We start from the raw sequence: 18,999 nt of genomic DNA, 5'->3' as shown, positions 1-18,999 counted from the left end.
ATCAATGAATTTGGTAAAGTAGCAGGATACAAAATTAATGCACAGAAATCTCCTGCATTCCTATACACTAATGATGAAAAATCTGAAACAGAAATTAAGGAAACACTCCCATTTAACGTTGTAAGAAAAAGAATAAAATCCCTAGGAATAAACCTACCTAAGGAGACGAAAGACCTGTATGCAGAAAACTATAAGACATGATGAAAGAAATTAAAGATGATATAAACAGATGGAGAGACATACCATGTTCTTGGATTGGAAGAATCAACATTGTGAAAATCACTATACTACCGAAAGCCATCTACAGATTCAATGCAATCCCTATCAAACTACCAATGGCATTTTTCACAGAACTAGAACAAAAAATCTGAAAATTTGTATGGAAACACAAAAGACCCCGAATAGCCAAAGCAATCTTGAGAAAGAAAAATGGAGCTGGAGGAATCAGGCTCCCCGACTTTAGACTCCACACAAAGCTACAGTAATGAAGACAGTATAGTACTGGCACAAAAACAGAAATATAAATCAATGGAGCAGTCTATAAAGCCCAGAGATAAACCCATGCACATATGTCACCTTCTCTTTGATAAAGGAGGCAAGAATATACAGTGGAGAAAAGACAGGCTCTTCAGTAAGTGTGCTGGGAAAACTGGACAGCTACATGTAAAAGAATGAAATTAGAACACTCCCTAACACCATACACAAAAATAAACTCAAAATGGATTAAAGACCTAACTGTAACGCCAGACACTCTAAAACTCTGAGGAAAACATAGGCAGAACACTCTATGACATAAGTCACAGCAAGATCCTTTTTGACCCACCTCCTAGAGAAAGGGAAATAAAAACAAAAATCAACAAATGGAACCTAATCAAACTTAAAAGCTTTTGCACAGCAAAGGAAACCATAAACAAGATGAAAAGAGAACCCTCAGAATGGGAGAAAATTTTTGCAAACGAAGCAACTGACAAAGGATTAATTGCCAAAATATACAAGCAGCTCATGCAGCTCAGTATCAAAAAGCAAACAACCCAATCCAGAAATCGGCAGAAGACCTAAATAGACATTTCTCCAAAGAAGATATACAGATTGCCAAGAAACACATGAAAGGATGCTCAACATCACTAATCATTAGAGAAATGCAAATCAAAACTACAATGAGGTATCACCTCACACTGTTCAGAACGGCCATCATCAAAAAATCTACAAACAATAAATGTTAGAGAGGGTGTGGAGAAAAGGGAACCCTCTCGCACTGTTGGTGGGAATGTAAATTGATACAGCCACTATGGAGAACAGTATGGAGGTTCCTTAAAAAACTACAAATAGAACTACCATTTGACCCAGCAATCCCACCACTGGGCATATACCCTGAGAAAACCATAATTCAAGAAGAGTCATGTACCGCAATGTTCATTGCAGCTCTATTTACAATAGCCAGGACATGGAAGCAACCTAAGCGTCCATCGACAGAGAATGGATAAAGAAGATGTGGCACATATATACAATGGAATATTACTCAGCCATAAAAAGAAACGAAATTAAGTTATTTGTCGTGAGGTGGATGGACCTAGAGTCTGTCATACAGAGTGAAGTAAGTCAGAAAGAGAAAAACAAATACCGTATGTTAACACATATATATGGAATCTAAAAAAAAAATGGTTCTGAAGAACTTAGGAGCAGGACAGGAATAAAGACACAGATGTAGAGAATGGACCTGAGGATGTGGGGAGGGGGAAGGGTAAGCTGGGACGAAGTGAGAGATTGGCATGGACATATATACACTACCAAATGTAAAATAGATAGCTAGTGGGAAGCAGCCGCATAGCAGAGGGAGATCAGCTCAGTGCTTTGTGACCACCTAGAGGGGTGGGATAGGGAGGTGGGAGGGAGACGCAGAGGGAAGGTATATGGGGATATACGTATACGTATAGCTGATTCACTTTGTTATACAGCAGTAACTAACACAGTATTGTAAAGCAATTATACTCCAGTAAAGATGTTAAAAAATTAATGAATAAATAATTCAATAAATAAAAACAAATAAGATATAAGGATGTAATGTACAGCACAGAGAAAATAGCCAATATTGTATAATAACTTTATATGGAGTATAATTTATAAAAATCTCAAATCACTATGTTGTATACCTGAAACTAATATAATATTGTAACTATACTTCACTAAAAATAAAAAAAAACAAACAAGGAAATGAGATAGAAAAAAAAGTACCTTAGGTTGTAAACAATATCTGTGGCTTTATCCTGTAACAGTTGGGTACTTATTTAGCACAACAGTGTTGATATTATTAAATTATAAAGTGAGAGAATTTTTTTAAAAAGCAAATATAATAATAATAATAATCCAATTTTTAAATGGACGTGGTACCTGATAGTCATTTTTTTTCCCAAAGAATATATACAAATGGCCAACAGGCCAATTAAATGCTGCTCAGCATCACTAATCATCAGGGAAATACAAATCAAAACTATAATATCATCTCATACCTGTTAGTATAGCTAAAATAAAAAATACAAGTTAACAAATGTTGGCGAAGACGTGGAGAAAAGAAGATCCTTGTAATTGTTGCTCACAATATAAGCTGGTGCAGCCATTACGGAAAACAGTACGGAGGTTCCTCAAAAAATTACAAATAGGGCTTCCCTGGTGGCGCAGTGGTTGAGAGTCTGCCTGCCGATGCAGGAGACACGGGTTCGTGCCCCAGTCCGGGAAGATCCCACATGCCGCGGAACGGCTAGGCCTGTGAGCCATGGCCGCTGAGCCTGCGCGTCTGGAGCCTGTGCTCCACAACAGGAGAGGCCACAACAGTGAGAGGCCTGTGTACAGCAAAAAAAAAAAAAATTACAAATAAAAGTACCTTATAATCGTGCAATTCCGCTTCTGGGAATATATCTGAAGGGAGCAAAATCAATATTTCAAAGAAATATCTGTAATCCCACGTTTGTTGCAGCATTATTCACAACTGCCAAGACATGGAAGCAGTGTCTGTCAGTGGACAAATGAATAGAGAAAATATAATATAAATGTAATGGAATATTATTTGGCCATAAAAAGGATATCCTGCCATTTGCAACAACATGGATGAACCTAGAGGGTGTTATGTTAAGTGAAGAAATCAGGCAAAGAAAGACAAATACCACATGGTATCACTTATATGTGGACTCTAAAAAAAAAAAAAAAACAAAGGCAAACTCACAGAAGCAGAGAGTAGAATAATGGTTACCAGGGGCTAGGGACTGGGAGATACGGGGAGATTTCAGTTAAAGCATACAAACTTTTAGTTATGAGTAAGCACTGAGGATCTAATGTATGGCAGAGTGAGGATAGTTAATAATACTGTATTGTGTACTTGAAATTTGATAAGAGTAGATCTTAAGCATCCTCATCAAAAAATTAATTAATTAAAAAGGTGATGGATGCTCATTAACTTGATTGTGGTACAGAGTATACTTATATCAAATCATCACACATACTTTAAATATGTACAATTTTGTCAATTATACCTCAATAAAGCATAAATAAAAATAAAGTTGGTGATCAGTTTTTGTTAAAGGTGTACTACAAACCTAAAGGTCCTCATTTAGGAACTTGGAGAATCTGTGCTTTTAATTGAAGGATAGAGCCATGAGATGATATCACAGATGCTATATAATAAAATTAGGCTTCGTATCACTACCTTTTTTTTTTCTTCAGGACTTGAATTGTGACTTCCGTGTACTAAATAATATGAAATATACCTATATTTTACTGTGTCTGTAAATATTAATCTTGTCAGTAAATATTTTTCAACAGTTTTTTTTAATGGGCAAAGGACTTGAATAAATTTTGCTCCAAAGAAGACATGCAAATAGCCAACAAACCCATGGAAAGATGCTCTACATCACGAATCATTAGGGAAATGCAAAAACCACAATGAGATACTATCTCACGCCCATTAGGATGCTAGTATTAAAAAAAAAACCCAGAAAATAACAAGTGTTGAGGATGTGGAGAAATTGGAACACTTGCACCTGTTGATGGGAATATAAAATGATGCAGCTGCTATGAAAAACAGCATGGAGCTTCCTGGAAAATTTTAAAAATAGAATTACTCTATGATCCAACAATTCCAATTCTGGTTATGTACCCAAAAGAATTAAAAGCAGGGGGCTTCCCTGGTGGCGCAGTGGTTGAGAGTCCGCCTGCCAATGCAGGGGACACGGGTTCGTGCCCTGGTCCGGGAAGATCCCACATGCCGCGGAACAGCTGGGCCCGTGAGCCACAACTACTGAGCCTGCATGTCTGGAGCTTGTGCTCCGCAACAAGAGATGCCGTGACAGTGAGAGGCCCGCGCATCGCGATGAAGAGTGGCGGCCCCCTCTCGCCACAAGTAGAGAAAGCCCTCGCACAGAAACAAAGACCCAACACACCCAAAAATAAAAATAAAAATAAACCCAACCAAATTAAAAAAAAAGAAGAATTAAAAGCAGGGTCTCAAAGAGCTATTTGTACACTCATGCTCATAACAGCATAATTCACAATAGCCAAAGGTGGAAGCAACCCAAGCGTCCTGATGGATGAATGGCTAACAAAGTATGGTCTATACATAGAATAGAATATCATTCAGCCTTATATAGGAAGGAAATTCTGACACGTGTTCCAACATGGATGAACCTTGAGGACATTATGCTAAATTAAGTAAGGCAGTCACAAAAAAGAGAAATATTGTATAATTCCACTTATATGTGGTACCTAGAGTGGTAGAAATCATAGGGACAGAAAGTAGCATGTTGTTAACCAGAGGCTGAGGGGAAGAGGAAATGGGGAGTTGTTGTTTAATGGGTGTGGAATTTCAGTTTTGCAAAATGACGAGGTTCTGGACATTGGTTGCACAACAATATGAACATAATTAACGCTACTGAACTGTACACTTAAAATGGTTAAGATGATAAATTTTACGTCATGTGTATTTTGTCACAATTAAAAATTTTAAAAAGAAAGAAAATGAAGGAATAATGCCAAGCAAACTATGTCAACATATTATCTCAAAACACCCACCTTAGCCAGGAAAAAAAACTAATGTTCTATGCATCTCCAAGTACAAAATAAGAAACAAATAACTTCAAAAGATCAGTTACAACAATATCAGATCAAACTGAAGAAGCTAGATAAAAGTCAGGCAATTAATAACTAAAAGCCAAAACGCCTCCTGTAATTGCATAATGGCTCATTTTCCCTGCTGCCTAGAAATTGTCAGCCCTGTGTTTGGAACCAATGAAGCAAAGGGAATAGAAAAGGGAGCACTTTGGAATAATGCTATTAGTAGGTGCATCGTAGCATTTCAGATGGTGCACAGGCAAATTATACAGTCAAAATGTCTCCACAGCAGGTTGATAGATCTACAGATGTTAGTGATTGTGTTCAGTAATTGTATCGGTAGGAATCCCTGAAGAAAGGAGCTTGGAAGAAGCATGTCTCTTTTGCAAAGAAGTAACAAAACAAACCACAGGTGATGAAATATTCAAAGTGATAGATGGAAGCATCGAAACAAATAGTAGCAAAACCCTGCATAAATGTAGGGATTGATGGGATAGCTGCAGTGACAGGAAGGAATAAGTGATGTACATCAAGCATTTATTCTGAAAATCGTGAGACACCAGTAATACCTTATTTTATCCATAGAGAAGCCTTCATATGAGCAATTTTACCTATAGATCTGAATTTATATTGAATGGTACTATAAAAGTGGTGAACCTAATGAAATTCAGGCTATACCGTCCCATCTGTTTTCAGCTTTTTCTTACATAAATGGTATCACAATACCCATTTCTGATGTTTCATGCTGAAGTGCATTGGCTGGCCAGGGAGAAAATTGTGTCAGGAATTTATGGACAAAAGGAAGAATTAAAAATTAATTTATGAATTATTCATACTATACAGATATACTAAAAAATAGTTCATGACTTCTAAATGATTTAACAAATAAGTTTGAGCATCTGATAGAAATTAATTAAAAATTATAAGAACTGCATGAAAACATATAAATGTGGGTGGACAAAGCTTATGAATTCAAAGCAAAATATACCTTTTGATAAGTGGGGTAAATGTGATTTACTGGTGATATTAATCAAGACTAATATATGAATCCTAAAAATGATTAAAGACCAATAGAAGAATATTTGTGTAGGCTTAAGCTTCATTATTATTTAGAAATAGTAATATGATCAAATATGATTGCATTCTAAATCCATTCACATTATCATAAGATATTATATTTGGTAATGAAAGGAAAAGAAAAGCTGCTGGATTTAAATAAAGAATCATCTTACCCTTAAAGTACAACTTAAAGAGATCAAATTATATAAATTCTGGCTAGTGGCGAGGGGAAAGTTTCTGCCCGCTGAGGAATAAAAGACATTATTCTACCATTTGGTACAACGTATGTGTTCCAGTGCTAACTATTAAAATCTTGATTAAGATTTATGTGCAGCCATTTCTAATATAAAACCCAATATTAACAAGTAAGTTCGTGAAAGCAAGATCAAGTTTCTCATTAAAGATTATTTTCAAAAAGTAAGACCTTGTATTTCATTTTCTAATCACAAGTATATAATATACAGAAAAATGTAATATATGTAAATGTAAATCCCCTCCTGTTTACTCCAGTGAGCTACAGAAACAGAATATCATCATTTTCTATGTGTGCAATCATGTAAAAAATGCTGGGAAGCAATGTTTTAATATATTATATGCACTGTTTGTACTCAAAAGAGCACTACGGTATGCAGCTTTCCCCAAACTGACTCAATCATAGAACTTTTCTTGCGTGTAACTGATTAATGTCTTATGGATCACTAGTGTTTCATAGAACACAGTGTGGAGAAACTGAGGTGATCTAAACCTCTCACCACACAGATGAGGAAACTGGTGTCCAGAGAGGGGAAGTAAATTGGCCAAGGTCATATCAACGTTTTCATATCTCTGAACCACCCCGTGGGTTCAGAGTTGAATACATTCTTGGATTATGCAGAATCTGCTGATATTATATTGAAAGCAGAGCAAGCAATAGCATTTGGAGTTTTTCCAGAAAGAATCCCTCAAAATTCAAGTGGAAGTTACTTTGTGAAAGATCTTTTCTTTCTTCCTTTTTTTCTTTTTCCTTTTTTGCATGTCTCTGCTTTCAAATCATTTGCTCTTTTACATGGCTTCCCCAAAGAGGCAATCAGATTAGGATTGGGATAAACCCATAAACAATTCTTTATTTTTTTTTTCTTAATACTGACCTGTCATCATTTTAACTTCAGCTCCCTTAGAACTAGAGTTGCATTTATCCTGTGGTCTCCTGTTTTAGAATGCCCATCCTCATTTTCTATCATCATGTAATTCCTAGGACTGATTTGTATTGTATACATGCTTGTTTTTTCAATCATTCGGCTAATTTGGCTAATCAAATACCCTATTTTTCAAAGATTTTACTCTTTTAATCATCCAGCAGTTGGAAACATGGACAGCCACTGCAGAGTTCCTGAGCCCTGAGATTCCACAAACCCAACATGTGAGGTGGGGAACAGAGGCCAGAGCCTTCCAGCTTCAGATCTCCAATTCTCATCTTTAACTCTTTTTCTTAGACTTCCCATAAGAGTTAAAAGAGAGCCATATCGTCTGCATCTTGGCCCTTGTCACACGTTGGGTGTTAAAACTGCCTTGGAGATGGGGTGACAACAGAGCATGTATTGGGCCTTCTCATGAGAACTGAAGCAGGACTGAGCTGAGAGAGGGGTAGGGCTGTGACAAAGGCACAACAAAAGCCTCAGCCATTCTCACAGGGATCTCTGGAGCTGGAACAACCCTTCAGAGCTGTCCCCAGCCAGGTGAGGGTCCCAGGCCTTTGTACCCCTACATTGTCCAGTCATTGGATGTCATTTAGCCCCTGGAAGGGGCATGAAGTTGGGCAAGGCAACTGTCTTCTGTTGAGGGCAGTTCCCAGTCTTCGGCGGTAAAGTGGCAGCAGCGGGGGGAATAAATCCTTCCTTTTAGAGGAGGCATCGGGGAGTACAGCACAGCATTCGCCACCATGAGCTGCTTTTGACTTCAGGCCGACAACCCATCTCCTGGTCAGGTAAATACTCACCAGCAAACGCGTGGGCTCCATGCTGTAGCTGGAGAAACGTTCTTCAGACCCGCCAACCCCCCTAAATGAAGGCAAGTACCACCACCTGGAACCAGGTTGTACGGCTCAGTGCAAAGTTCAGGAGACCTGGAAATACCGGATGCTTTGCACAGCATAACCCATGGTTATGGATGCCAACTACTGAGTCAGTCCCCTTGTCCCTTGCCATACAGTATTTCTAGATCCAGGGTTGTCTCACTGTGCTTGGGAATCAGCTCCAACCCTTTCCTCTGGGAAGCGCTGTGCTCACCAGGCAGAGCTGTAGTCACCTCCAGAGTAGCGCCCTCCAGGCAGGTACCCAAGCAGCATCAGGCACCCTGGGATCCCACTTCACAAAGCTGTGCTGTCCTCTCTCCCTCTTTGGGGTTTGTCGTGTAAGTACCAAAGCAGCACTGACCTCTGCCCCGGACTCTCCAAAATGTTTAAGGAAACAACCTTCAGTCTTTATCTGCAGCTCTCTCCTCTTCTGGCTCCACCACTGGACTCAGTCCTCGGGGACTTGGCTGGGACACGCGTCCGAGTGACAGCCCCTGTGCTATGCTATGCGGCGCAACCTCGCTGTTGACATCCCCGGTTCTGGATTTGAAGCCAGGCTCTGCTGCTCACTACATGCTCCCACTCAAGTTACCGAAACTCTCTGTGTCTCCCCTTCCTTATCTGATAAAAGAAGACTTAATACTTCCTACTTCAGAGGTGGGAGAATTTTAAAAATTAATATATGCCACATGCTTAGAATAGCGTGCGGCACAGAGCAAACACTTAGTAACATTACCTCTTTTCGGAATTGCCCTAACCTCCAAGCACTAACCCAGGCCAGGCTAATCGATCTCTTCCCTGAGGATTTCTCCCCAGCAATTCCTCAGTTCCTTAGGCAGATTTCTGATTGTCCGGCCTCTTGGCACAGTGATGAGCACAGAGCAGGCCCCAACTGCAGGCAGCCAGGTCCATAACCACCCTTGGCCCCTCTGACCTAGTACCAAGGGAGACCCACCCCCAGCCCTGGCTCAGCAGACCTCCCAGACAGGCAGGGAGCCCAGGTCCCTGATGAGTGTATCTATGTATCTTCTGTACTTCCTGTGGCACAGAAACAGCATGTCTCTCTTTTCAATCCCCCTTCCTCACTTTCTAATCATTGCCTGTGCCGTGTACGTTCCCCTGGGCCTCTCGCTGCCCGCAAGCCTCCTCCCTCCGGAGCTTGTGATTGGCATCAGCAAGACCCTGCCTGGCCCTGCGGTCCCCGCCCACATGCGGTGGGACCTCTGTGACTGTTGTCAGCTGCCCGTCCTCTTGCCAAAGTGCAGCCCCGACTCTGTCCCTGGCTGACTTCGGCCCAGTCACTTCCCTTCTCTGGACTCAGCGGCTTCACTTATCCCTGAAAGCTCAGAGCTAAGCAGGATGATTCATCGGCTCCCTCCAGCCCTAACAGGACGTCGTTGGGGACAACAAAGTGCAGAGGCGTGGGCTTCAGACACGGATGCAAATTCTGGCTTCACATGCTCCCACCATGTGGCCTTTAGCAGCCTCTCTAAGCTTCAGCTTTTGCATCTTCCCAGAACAGATGACGGTTCTAGCCTAATAATAATAATAATGCCCTGACCCCATCTCCTTCCTGCCCTTCAAGGCAGACTTTTCCAAGAATCCTTTACTCAGCTCATCTGAATGTGATTTTTTCCCCCCATAATTAGGTCCCTGTGACACTGAACTACTCTCTTTCTGAGTGTACAAATGATGTGTACCTTGCACTCACATCATTATTATGGGGTGGGGACAATGTCCCCGCTGTGCCAGCCCAACACAGGGTATCACACATTGTAGGTCCACAAAGGACATCCTTTGATTTGATTATAGAAAAGAAACAAAGGCTCAAGTGTACCCCTCATCTCTGAAGTCCTGGCATCAATGACACATCAAAGGAGGGGTACCCCTGGGGTACACAGAGTAAGGGGTATAGTAGGAGCTTTGCAAAATGTAACTTGGGAAACCAGAATTTACACCTGAGGGTTGATATAAATCTAAGGAGAATAAACCAAGTCAGGCTCCTGACCCTTCCCCAGGGCCACCACCACTGCCCTTTAAATAATTCCAGATGGCCCCTCACTGGGCTCTCAACAGCACCCACCAGTGTTGTTTATGTGTCACTATGTTTGCCCCCTTTTGTGGGGAAAACCCAGGAGGACCCGGGAGTGGGGGCAGGTCAGGCTGCACCTGCCCACACTTAGGGTTTTGTTTTACAAACCCAAAGGACACAGCTCTGCTCTGTGCACGATTCCACACACACATCTGTTGCCCTGTCGCATGTGGGGAAAAAATGAGAATAATAAAATCATCTGTCCCTTTTTATACCCAGGCCATCACTTCCAGACTCGACTCTAATTATTTTGACCACCACAAAACCCTCTTCAACGAAGGAGCATACCAATTAATTTTCCCTTATCCGAGATGAGGTCATAATGCATTCCTCCAGGAAAGACGAGCTCTGGATACTGGAAAAGAAAAGAGATTTTAGGGCTCCATTGTCATCTCTAATCCTGCTTATGAGACGAAGCTGGTTTTCTTGTCACTCAAACAGGTATTTACTTGGAGCTTGAAGTCATATGAGCCTAGGGTCCTCAGGCAGAATTACAACGGTGGTAATTATTCGACTCCTCTTCCGTCTAATTTACTGCTCCTTGAAGTGTCTTGCGTGCAGGCAGGCCCAGAATGCAAATGATACGATTGCTTTCATTAAATCATCCTTTTATGACTGTATAATTTCAGTAATTAAAACATTTACTAATATATTCTATGAAGCAGGCAGAATGTTATACTAATGTATGGCCCTTATTAATTTTTGAAAAACAGGGGTGAAATTTGAATAACCTGCTTCCTCACACTTAAGAGCTCTGGAAAGAAAAAAAAAAAAAGCCAGATACAAGTTTGATTAATGTAAACTAATTAGCATTCATTGTTTTATATTCCCTCTTCCCCATCTGAAAAGTCACCATAGCGGGTATTCCCATTGCCTACTGCATATTTCAAATCCTATCTTATTCCTGGCATACCTTTGGGTTTGTTACCAAAGGAGAGAGTCTGCCGACCTTTAATCATCACAATTAGAGTGTGAGAAATCTAAAACATCATCTCTGACTTCCTTGTCTCTCTCAGAGAGTTCTAGGAGGTCTTGTTTTCCCCAAGCAAGACCTTTCTATGTCCTGAGGAATACTGGCTACACTTGATTCCTTTTTTTTTTTTCAGATTAGCTTTTATTGGAGTATAGTTGATTTACAACGTTGTGTTAGTTTCTGCTGTACAGCAAAGTGAATCAGTTATACATATATCACTCTTTTTTAGACAAATGGTACAAATGAACTTCTTTATAGAACAGAAATAGAGTCACAGATGTGGAAAACAAACCTATGGTTACCAAGGGGAGGAGGTGGGGGAGGGGGATTGGGATTGACATACACACACTACTATATGTAAAATAGATAACTAATAAGGACATACTGTATAGCACAGGGACCTCTACTCAGTACTTTGCACTTGATTCTTTAATGTGCCTATGGGCACGAGATCACGGGCATCCGCAGGCACACGCAGGCATGCACAGGCTCAGCCAAACATGGAGCTCCTCCTTGGGTGCTGTTCCCAAAAGATCAGTAAGAACTAGAATTTGGAACACAGATGGTTTCAGTTAGATCTGGAAGCAAGTCTCCTGCACTGCTTTCATCTTCCATATATCCAAAGAGGTCAGATGTTCACGCTCTGTAGTAACAGTTTCAAAAACACATTGGGATGTACAGTGGCTGAATTCAATTTAAGTCTTAGTTTAAAAATAGCTACTCTATCTGCAAGTCAAGTACCAAAGTCCTTTCTAAAAAGAACAATTTCCAGTCTGAAACTAAAATCCCATCTCAAGAAACCCCGAAGGGGATCGTCTTTTGTTTTTCTCGTTTGTTTTTTAAATTTTATTTATTTATTTTATTTTTGGCTGCATCGGCTCTTTGTTGTGGTGCACAGGCTTCTCTCTAGTTGTGGCGCGCGGGCTCCAGAGCACGTGGGCTCTGTAGCTTGTGGCGCGTGGGCTCAGTAGCCCCATGGCATGTGGGATCTTAGTTCCCCGACCAGGGATCAAACCCACGTGCCCTGCACTGGAAGGCGGATTCTTTACCACTGGACCACCAGGGAAGTCCCTTGTCTTTTGTTTCTATCAAATATTTAAGTAAGCAAGTAATTAGCTAGGGTTAGTACATCGGTAATTTTGACATCCAGGTTTTGTTATACTGGTGTGTGCTGTCATTCAACAACCATCATCCCCAATATCAGCTTTTTTCAACATTTTTTTTAAACTTCTAGTATGTGCCAAACTCCATTCTGAGCTCAGGATCTAAAGCTATCAGTGGCTCCCCATTGCCCATAAAATAAAGTCCATTCTTCTAAGTCCTCCATGATCTGGCTCCAGACCTAGCTTTGCCAACATCATCTTCATCATTCTCATACATTCACCTTCAGATCTACTTCCTGTTCCTGATACACAGGTTGTATGAACCATCCCTGCCTCTGCTGATGCCAGTTCGAAGGCCCTGTTCCCTGGTCTCTGCATGTCCAATTCCTTTGCTCCCTAAAATGCAGCACGAATGCCATCTCCTCTTTAAGTCCTTTCCATATATAGGGGATCCGTGTTCATATCTGTGCTCATATCTGTGTCCCACAGGTCCTTATTGCTTGGGGAAATAAAAGGTGCCTTCTCTTGCAGAAGGTGACTAAGGAACTGACCCCTAGTAAAAGTAGCCCTGTTTGACCCTGATTAACTACGAGGACTTGCTTGACCCAGGCTTTGTCCTTCAGTCTTTCCCTGAAGCGACCTGTTGTAAACATCCACACTATAATGCACACACAATTCAAATTGATGGCAAAGTTAAATGAGGACTCTTGGGAAAGATGTGAATTTCATGAAGCCAATGAAAGTGATGTTGGAGGAGTGTCTAATCTTGTGCTAAGTCATTGACACGTAACAACTGAGGAAGAGAATATCAAGGAGGGTGATACCTTCGAATGGGCTTTAGGAAACAATGATCTGAACACCAAACAATTAGGACAGGCCTTTGGAAAATTCAAAAAGCCCTCAAACATTTTGGGAGAAAAGACCGCCTTTTTGATTAGTCCAGGAAAGTGGAAAGCGAAGTGGAGAAGGTTGTCTTATGCCATCATATAGTTTTGTCTGACAATGATGCAAAAAATTCTATAATCAACCCTGGTTTCAGTTTTCATACATCCTAAAATTTAGTGAAAAGTTGTAATTATAACTTAAATTGTGTTACAGCGAAGATAATTTTATTTTTTTATAATTTTTAATTTGGTTTCCCTCAAGACAAAGTCCCAAACTGTTCACACTATTTACTAGTTAATGCCCCATTTCAACAGGCTTTGCTTAGAACCAACTATCCTTGGATAATAAGGACCTCCTGGACCACTACGGCGATAGCATCTCTTCCTTCTCTGAATATGTGTAGCCCTTTATCTGCATTTATCACCCTTCAACTAATGTTACAGCTCTTTAGGAACCAGTATTATCTCCCCCCATCTTGAGGTAAGACCTGTGTATTCAGTATTGGAGGTTAAGTGTGGCCTTTGCTGTCAGGCTGCCTACAATGAAATCGCACTTCTAACTCCTTCAAGCTGTGTAGCCTTGGGTGGTTTCCTTAGCCTTTCTGCACCTCAGTGGCTCATCTGTAAAATGGGGACAATAAAAGTGTGTACCCTATGAGGTTTTTTAAAAAATGTATTTTATTAATGTATATTTGATTTACAATGTCGTGTTAGTTTCTGGTGTATGGCAAAGTGATTCAGTTATACATATGCATAATAGTTTGCATCTGCTCATCTCAAACTTCCAATCCACCCTCCCCCGTAACCCTTCCCTCTTGGCAACCACAAATCTGTTCTCTTTGTCTGTGAGTCTATTTCTATTTCGTAGGTAAGTTCATTTGTGTCATATTTTAGATTCCCCACATAAGTGATAACGTGGTATTTGTCTTTCTCTGTCTGACTGACTTTACTTAGTATGATGATCTCCAGGTCTATCCATGTTGCTGCAAATGGCATTATTTCCTTTTTTATGGCTGAGTAATATTCCATTGTGTATATATAGCACATCTTCTTTATACATTCATCTGTGGATGGACATCTAGGTTGCTTCCATGTCTTGGCTATCGTGAACAGTGCTACTATGAACATAGGGCTGCATGCATCTTTTTGAGTTATAATTTTGCCAGTCCCGATATATGCCCAGGAGTGGGATTGCTGGATCATATGGCAACTCTATTTTTAGTTTTTTGAGGACCTCCATACTGTTTTCCATAGTGGCTGCACCAACTTACATTCCCTCCAACAGTGCAAGAGGGTTTCCTTTGCTCCACACCCTCTCTAGCATTTGTTATTTGTAGACTTTTTAATGATGGCCATTCTGACCAGTGTGAGGCGGTACCTCATTGTAGTTTTGATTTGCATTTCTATGAGGTTGTTTTAAAGACTAAATTAAGTAATAGACATAAAAGATCTTAGAATAACGCTTAGCATATGTTAATTATTCAGTTAGTGCTAACCATTTTTAATGTTATTTCCATCCCCTGGAATGTCTAGGGGGAAACCACTTTTACCTATTCATGTAGGTCTCTCCCATGTGGAGATGCGAACTTCTTTCACTGTCCTCTCTCCCCTAACTGGCTTCACCCTGGGCAGGAGATGTGACTTTATCTGATTAGAGGTTTTGAAAGAATAAACTGGGCATATTGACGTTGACTCAGCTCCTTCCTTTTTCCTCTTGGGACCCAGGCTGCTCGCCAATACTGGCACCAGCCCTGGCCTTGTGGGGAGGGGGCCTGGGGTACCCAGCACTTCCATAACTGGGTCAATTTATCTAATTTGAAGATTCAGTTAAGAAGCCCATTTGCTCTTAGTCTTAGCTACATCTTTCAACCAATCAGTACCAACTGTGATATTTCGGTCTCCATCTGCCTTATTGTTTGTTCTATTTTTCAGTTAGTTCAGAACTTGAGTGCAGAAAAAATTGCTGTTTACTGGAGGGCAGGGTCTCCTTGAAGATTCCTGGCTGGTAATTCAGTTAATGTTTGCTGGATAGATGAATAAATAAAGGCATAAATTCCAGATTCTAGTTTTGCTTCTTGAAACATTATTTTTCAGGTAAGAAAGACTGCAATATAGCAAGCAAAATCCTTATTGTGTTTGGGTCCAGTGAGTCCTATTAAAGGATTTGTAGAAAATCAATCACATACACTCCTGTGTGCAACATAGGATCACCCAAAGGGGAAAAAAATGATACTGAAAATACAGTAGCTGCTCCCCAAATCCCTTCTGCAATGGCCCTTTCAACTCAAAGACCTGGAGATTCCAGCTCTTCATCCGTTGTTCCAAGGATGCCAGCTCTGAGCATATAACATGCCTCATACCTGACCTTTCCTGGTCAGAAATTTGCTTTGTGAATTAAGAGACTGGCGAAATGGTCAGCCTCTGCTTGTGATTTGATAGCTATTGACATTTTGTGTTTGTGAAACTTTCTTCTCTCTGCTGGAACTTTCTTTCCCCTAAACTAGCTGGGTTTCTCCTCAGGCATTGCTTGCACATCCCTTGTGCACAGTCCCTCCCCAGCCCAGCGCTCCTCATTGCTCACCATCCCTGATACCCCCCCATACCCCCGAGTGAGGCCGGCAGGAGCCTCCAGCCTCCTCGCCTGGTGCTGCTGCGGGCGCCCCTCTTTCCGTTCGCCAGCAGCCTGCAGCAGCCCCTCTTCTCCCACTTCCCATTCTCCGATTCCTTCTGATCTCCTGGCCCCATCCAGACTTACTTCTGGCACTTGCCCTTTACAAACCAGCTCAGCTGATATTTGAACTCTGTGCCTGAACTGCCTGGCCCACCACGGAACCCAGGAACCACACTCCAGACAACTGAGCTTGCCCTAGTCTGTCTGTCTTCTCTGGCTCTGCATTGCCGGAGATATCTGGCCCTGGGGTCTACTGAGCTCCTGTCCTGACTGGTGCCCCTTACTGCCCAGTGACACACCCACTAGCCTCCTATATACCGAGCTCTCTCCCTAGGTCTGATGGCCCCATCAGACCAGCAGCACTTCCTGGTAGGACCATCATGCCCTCTGATTATCATATGATCAGCTGCCTCCTGTTCATCCTTAGGCATTGGAGAGGGCAGTCTGTTTCAACCTCTGCTTCTCCCCCACCCCTGCTCAGCTCTACTGACCAGGGAAGGGAGTCCACTGGCCACTTACCCCATCCACAGTGGGCTCCAGCAATAGCCCTGCTCCCTCAGACTCCAGCCCCAAGCCTGAATGCTTCTTGAGTCATGGCCTCCCTCTCCCTATTCCCTGGGTGGGCCTAGTCTACGGATAGTAAGTACCCTAGATAAGATACAAGTATCTTATGCCAACCCTTATCCACTGGGAGTGGCAGCCTCAAATGATGTGTTGAGGTTATTTCTGGGCTTAGCAGGAAAGAATGATGCAATCGGTTAGTGATGTCTGCCATGTGAGCAGGAGTGGGGAGGGGTGATCTATACGCTGTTTGCTATCCACTCGGCAGAGCTTCTGCCTCAGTTTCCCTAAGCAGGTCTGATTCTCTGCTGATTCTAAAGTCTGGCCTGACTCTAGCCCACCTCACTGGAGCCCCAGATCCCTTCCATCTCTGCTGGAGAAGTGACTCAATTTCCTATCTCCTCTACCCATGGCTTGGGTCCTGCCTTTAGCAGACTGGTCACTTGGGAATATGCCACAGTCACTGCCCGCCCACTTTCAAGTATTTTGGTTTGCTCAGTTCTTCCTGCCACCATCTCCCAGCTGCAAAACTGGGCACTGGTTCAAAACCATAGTGAGATAGCACCTCATACCCACTAAGAGGGCTAGAATCAAAAATTCAGGGAATAACAAGTGTGGGTGAGGATATGAAGAAATTGGAGCTCTCATACACTTCTGCTGGGAATGCAAGATGGTGCAGCCACTTTGAAAAACAGTCTGTAAATTTCTCAAACAAACACAGGTTACCATCTGACTAAGAAATTTCACTCCTAGGTATATACTCAAGTGAAATTAAACTTATGTCCACATAAAAACCTGTATACGAATGTTTATAGCAGCATTATTCATAATAGGCAAAAAGTAGAATCAACCCAAATGTCCATCAAGTGATGAATGGATTAAAAAATGTGGTATATCCATATAATGAAATATTATTCAGCCGTAAAAAGGAATGATGTACTGATACCTGTTATAACTTGGATAAACCTTGAAAACACTGTGCTGAGCGCAAGAAGCCAGACACAAAATACCACATATTATATGATTCCATTTGCCTGCAAGTCCAGAATAGAGAAATCTATAGAGATAGAAAGCAGATTACAGGACTTCCCTGGCAGTCCAGTGGCTACGACTTTGCCTTCCAATGCAGAGGGTATGGGTTCTATCCCTGGTCAGGGAGCTAAGATGCCACATGCCTCGTGGCCAAGAAAACCAAAGACACAAAACAGAAGCAATATTGTAACAAATTCAATAAAGACTTTAAAAATGGTCAACATCAAAAAAAAATCTTGAAAAAAAAAAAAAAAAAGAAAGCAGATTAGTGGTTGCCAGGGCTGGGAAGGGATGAGGGGATAAGAGGTGATAGCTAAATGGTACCGAGTTTCTTTTTTAGGTGATGAAAATGTTCTAAAATTTTCTAAAAATGTCCTAAAACCATGGTGATGACTGCACAACTCTGTGAATATACTAAAAACCATCAAACTGAATACTTTAAATAGGTGAAACGTATGGTATGTTAATGATATCTCAATACAGCTGTTTAAAAAATACAGAACAGGTCCTGGTGCCAACACCTACCTGAATGAGGTCTGGGGTCCTCATGGGCCCATCTGGCCTAGGCTGGGCTGGGTTGCATCTCTACTTTGTGCCCCAGGGGCTTCCAAGCCAGCACTGCCTAGCTCCAGCCAGGACTCAAAGTGACCTTGCAGCATGATCATGTGACACAAGCAGGCAAAGCTGAGTCGGGAGGGACTGTGCGAACAGGAGGGCATCAGAGGCCACATCCCTCTTTTCCTGAAACTGCTCTGACAACTGCTGCTCATGAACAACTCGGCCAAATTCACGGCTTCACTCCTCCTGTGCCAGCCGCCTTGTGAGCGTCCTGCCCTAGTCCCGGCCCTAGTCTGATGCTGGTCACCCTGAGCAGTTTCCATGCTCTCGGGATCCCTCAGCTAGCCTGTTCCCCCCAGCCCTCCAGAGGGACTGCACCAAGGATGGCTGGTTCAGTTAAGGCTACTGTGACTCAAAGTCCCAACAGCCGGCTTGAGTAACAAAGAGGTGGCAGGGGGATTCATTCTAAAGTTTAGAGCCCTGTTTCTTGACCTTTTTTTTTTTTTAAAAAAATCATCCCCTCTCAGGAACTGTTTCAGAGATCTCTGTGTGGAAATCAGGTCCCCTAACCCCATAAAATTTTAGTACTGCAGATATATTCTGTATCTGTTTATGTACTATGGCCTTTGGAGGGCCACAAACCATTGTAATATCAAAGGCTTTTTTGCCCCCCAAGAACTAATTTTGCCTCCTTAGGGCAATATCACCCCTGTTAAGAATGCAGGATATTCTAGTTTTCTCCAGATATATAATTCAAAAAGGTACATGCACCCCTATGTTCATTGCAGCACTATTTACAATAGCCAAGACATGGAAGCAACCTAAATATCCATCAGCAGATGAACGGAGAAAGATGTGGTACATGTATATAGTAGTATTCCATTGTATATAATGGAATACTACTCAGCCATAAAAAAGA

This window comes from Lipotes vexillifer, unplaced genomic scaffold (genome assembly GCF_000442215.2).
Source record: "Lipotes vexillifer unplaced genomic scaffold, Lipotes_vexillifer_v1.1 scaffold634, whole genome shotgun sequence".
NCBI classification, from domain to species: Eukaryota; Metazoa; Chordata; class Mammalia; order Artiodactyla; family Lipotidae; genus Lipotes; species Lipotes vexillifer.
The sequence above is the reverse complement of the archived record's forward strand: the minus strand, read 5'-3'. Positions refer to the sequence as shown.